The sequence below is a fragment of the Perca flavescens genome, chromosome 4 (assembly GCF_004354835.1).
Source record: "Perca flavescens isolate YP-PL-M2 chromosome 4, PFLA_1.0, whole genome shotgun sequence".
NCBI lineage: Eukaryota > Metazoa > Chordata > Actinopteri > Perciformes > Percidae > Perca > Perca flavescens.
In genome coordinates, this window is record NC_041334.1 from 17,905,527 (window position 1) to 17,910,688 (window position 5,162).

Consider the following 5,162-nt stretch of genomic DNA (forward strand, 5'->3'; position numbering starts at 1 on the left):
TTCCCAGCCGGTGGGGGCGGGACTTAAATGCGCTCTGATCAGGTGATATGTAGTAGGATGTGATTGGCCAGTATTCAGATGAGAGACAAACCAGTGGACCAATCACGTGATCATTCTCCTCTCTGTGGGCCGGTCAGCCAAAGACCAAGGATGTGAATGGCCAGTGTTCACATGAAAGACACACAAGTGGGCCAATCATATGATCTGTCTCTTCTCTTTATAGCCCCGTCACTCTCTCACTCGCTCTACCACACACTCCCCAAGCGCGCGCACACACACACACACACACACACACACACACACACACACACACACACACATACCGCCGCCGGCCCAGCTATTCTTTTAAAGAGGTCGACGCACACACTAACGCACGTATAAACTTAAAAGGCCACTTACCTAGGCTACGGCGAAAGCTCTGCGTGGAGCGTCCACAGAACCAGGTGTGTTTTGAAATATAAATAGGCCTAGCTATTTACAGACTGTGTGGGCTAAAGAAGCCTAATTCTCCTTTACAATAATTCACAACATTTACAATCAGGAAGGCAAACTCATTAAAATATGCAAAAAATTAAGATCAGTGTATATGATGCAATAGTGCAGGGGTCGGCAACCTTAGGCACGCGTGCCACCATGGGCACGCGGCACCTTAACCTTAGGCACGCTGGCAATATGTGTGCAAGAGAGTTATTGATGTGGTGAAATCATGGTTGAAATGCTGAAGCACTCACTCATCCGCATGCCAAATTACAACGTTCACAGTTGCCGACCTCATAGGTGCCGATACCGTGGGTGCTCACGTGTGCCAGACTGCCAGTTCATTTTTATATTAATTTAATATTAAACATTGCAGGTGGTGCTAAGTGGAGCGTCTGTCATAGTGTGATTGGTCATGGCGGTGGCATTGATTTATAATTTCCCACGAAGCTGATTAAACTTCTCATCTCCAATCCTATCTGTGAGAAGTGGCGCTGTCCTGAGTTGAAAACTAGCTTACTTTACGGCGTGTGTGTTCGTGTCAGCCGCTGTCCATTTCCTAAGGTTCTGAAATGCAAACATTGTTGACTACTTTTTTTTTTTAAACTGTGTGCGCGTGTGAGCACCCACGGAGGAAAACATAAATCGGCGCCTGTGCGCGACCTGTTATTTATGGTAGTTTGATTGACTCATATCGGCCGCTGGGGCAGATGAACTAACGCTAGTCTCGTTACTGTAAGGAGGCTACAATTAAACCTTCGTGAGTTAAAAGTCAATACTTATCAGTGCACTCAGCTGTGTAGACCGGCATCAATATGTAGAAAGCGATATTTCAATCTGCTCTGTCTGCTCAGTCCACTCTTGTCCACCGCGCTGTTTTACGCAAACACAGCTCTACTCTGTAAATAGCTAATTTTTACAAAACAAGCTAAAAGAAAAGCTGTCGGTTTGTAGTCTATTTTTCTTAGTTTGCAGGGAATCTTGAAATTTGGACAAATTCTTATAAACTTAGGCTGTCTGAAGAAACCATCCTCTCCGCTGGAGCGGTAAATATGGACGCATTATAAGACCAAAACAAATACATGTGGCTACTTAATATGCACGTGAATGACGCAATCGTTATGTTCGTGTTCTTCATTCTTGATAATGATGCTGGTTGTGTTATTATTATTTTGCCACAGCATCGTTTCATTGACAATGAGGCATACAGGACCTGCTTATCAGTCCATTCATCATTAAAGCTGGGCTTTTCCACATCAACTTTTCGCTTCAGGCTCTTTGACAGTGATATTTTTGTCAGCCCATTTTCCACCAATCAGGACTGCATACTAAAACCATGTTTCCATAATAATAATATACAATAATAATAATAATAATTACAAGGTCCTGATTATTACAGATTCCCTGGATATTACATTTTGATGTGATGTCATAAAAAAAATTAATGTTAACATGGCACACTAATAAACAAGAAATTTTGAAAAGGGCACTTCATATCAAAAAGGTTGCTGACCCCTGCAATAGTGGCATAAAAATGTGCCAGAGGCCACCAAATTTGGGCTTTTATGGCCAAAACCCCAGGCTTAAAGCCTGGTTGGTCTTGCCCCTGGCTATACTGCACAAATTGCACCACTCTATGAGCCAGTGCACAGCCTCTGATCCTCCAGCAGGGCCCCTCTGGCTGATCTGATCTGAACTTGCATTTAGAATTAAAAGAAGGGGTAACCGGGCTTTTTCCATCTGGGCCTCTGTGATTTGGATCAACCTAACTGAGGAGCTCAGGGAAAGAAACAAATCAATATCATTTCAACTGCTTCAAACATGTTCTTGTAGATGTGTTGTTATTTGATGGGGGCACTGTCGCCTCAAAACGAAAAGGTTCTGTTTTTTGACTCCACTTTTCTCTATGGGATTTTCTTCAAGATGCTCCGGTTCCTTCTGCAGTGCAAATCCATGCAGGTTAGGTGAAGAGGAAGCTCCTAATATCCCATGGGTCTGACCAGCAACCTGTCCAGAGTGTAGTCTGCCTCTTGCTCAATACATGCTGGGAAAAACAACTGCTCCACTGCAACCCTAAACAAGTCATTTAGAAAATAGTTCCATGTTATTACAGTATTGAATGCCTTTGTTATTTTTTTGTCCTTATCTTGTCTCACTTTTTATGTTTTATCTCACAAGGCTGTTTTATTTAATTTCTCAAAATCTGAGAAAAAAGTTATGTACAAATAAATGGTACTATTGTTTTAGTATAAATTAAATGATCTTCACAGGCCCAAGTAATGTACTGTCCAAACAACAAAAAAGTAATTGTCATTGTCATGTGTTTTGTATTTGTGAATAAAACAAACACACACCCACAATTCTGAATGCAGTTTTTGTAAAGAGTCAATGGCCATCTAACTATAATAGTCATCTCACTTTATTAATTCAGCTTCTCACGAGTGCTTCATTTGCATTTCTTGTAATAAAGTCTGTTTTGTGAATGCAGTGTAGTTAGCTAAATGGATTTGCAGTTAAAGCCTGGTTTTGAGTGTGTCGTAAAACTAAAATAACTAATGCTATTCAGCTATAAGGCTATAGGTGATTGATATTTTCTGTGGTGCACATTTATATTCCCCCCAATGTTTAATCAATTGTCATTACCCAGCCAAGTACAATGAGAAGAGAAAAGAATATTTAACAGCACACAGCTGTCCGCCTGGAGAACTGTCCATCACCAACCATCTATGTGCATAAGTAATGATGGGACTCATGTTGCCCTTTGAATTTGGGGAAATGGTCTGATTTATGGCAACACATTCATATGTTCACATGTCTAGGCCATCACTAAGGAATGACATTTTCTCTGACAATGATGGAAGATGATTTATATGCTTGTTTGCAGGTAAAATAAGATTAAAGTGACCAAGGGCGCTTTCTTCCCCCAGATATGTGCTTACTCTTTAACCTTAACTTTCATGGCATTAGTCATATGACCTGTAGCCATCCAGATGACTGTGACTGTGGAGCTCATGCTGACCTACATTTGTGTACATCCATTCAGACCATGACATTTGCTTGTCACTTAGCAACTACTGTTGGACTAAAGGCTATGATTAATAATGGATGGCTAAATCACTTCTTGGCAAAGATACACAAATAAATACATGCACTGCAGCAGTATAGATCAATACAGTATAATAGAGTTGGCTGCATATTGATAAAGGCAGTAATGTAGAATTGGATTCAAATTGTTAAATCAATATAAGTTGGAACTTTAAAGGCAGAATGAGTAGGATTTTCCTTAAAAAACAAAACAATTTATAGACTAAAACAAAAAGAATCCCTCTTAAATCATCACGTATGACCCACTATAAACGAGTGGTGCTGTCTGTGTCTGCAGAGACCCTGCACTCTGCTTGTATTTTCTCTTTTCTTTTCATTTTGCTGTGTTCGGGACGTTTCTGGGCATCAGCCTTTGGTCACTGGGTGTCTAACCCCCTGCCACAACGTGTGAGGGCTGGACTCTATAAAAGTGACCAGGTGCCAGATCGTAAGCACGAGAATCCAAGAGAAAGCTATGAAATGACGGACACAGTGCCGAAAAAATATATATATAATATATAGCGAGTGGACAAAACTTGTACCAAAACGAGAATGAATCTGAAGGAGAGGATGGGAATGAAGAGTGTGATGTGATCCTGCAAGTGGTACTCTGGCAACAACGGTCAGAGTGTCATTGAGCCAGGAAGGAGGGGCCAACTTTGAATGTTGTGTTTACAAACTGCAACAGACAAATCCCACTCATTCTGCCTTTAATTCCCTAATTACCTCACACATTTCTCAAGACTACTTATCCATGTCCTTGGTGAATTACACGCTTTTGAGATAGTCATTCAGATTATTCTATCTAAGGATGGGCATTGCAAATTAGCTTAGACTATAAATGCTGCGATGTGTGCCGTTGGTGTATGCTACATACAGTACAGGCCAAAAGTTTGGACACACCTTCTCATTCAATGCGTTTCCTTTTATTTTCATGACTATTTACATTGTAGATTCTCACTAAAGGCATCAAAACTATGAATGAACACATATGGAATTATGTACTTAACAAAAAAGTGTGAAATAAATGAAAACATGTCTTATATTTTAGATTCTTCAAAGTAGCCACCCTTTGCTTTTTTATTAATAAGGGAAAAATTCCACTAATTAACCCTGACAAAGCACACCTGTGAAGTGAAAACCACTTCAGGTGACTACCTCATGAAGCTCATTGAGAGAACACCAAGGGTTTGCAGCGCTATCAAAAAAAGCAAAGGGTGGCTACTTTGAGGAATCTAAAATATAAGACATGTTTTCAGTTATTTCACACTTTTTTGTTAAGTACGTGTTCATTCATAGTTTTGATGCCTTCAGTGAGAATCTACAATGTAAATAGTCATGAAAATAAAGAAACACATTGAATGAGAAGGTGTGTCCAAACTTTTGGCCTGTACTGTACTTGTCCCTATACAAATAAACATTAAAGAAAATTTTCAAAATGATAAGTAAACCCTGTGACTTTTTTTATCCCACTGTGATCGCAACACTGTTTTAAAATGAGCAAAACCCAAAGTTTTAGTATTTGTGGCATCACTCATATACTTACAGACAAAAAGGAGTGTGACAGCTGCAAAAGTGTGGAGAAAGCTAATTTTTGTTTA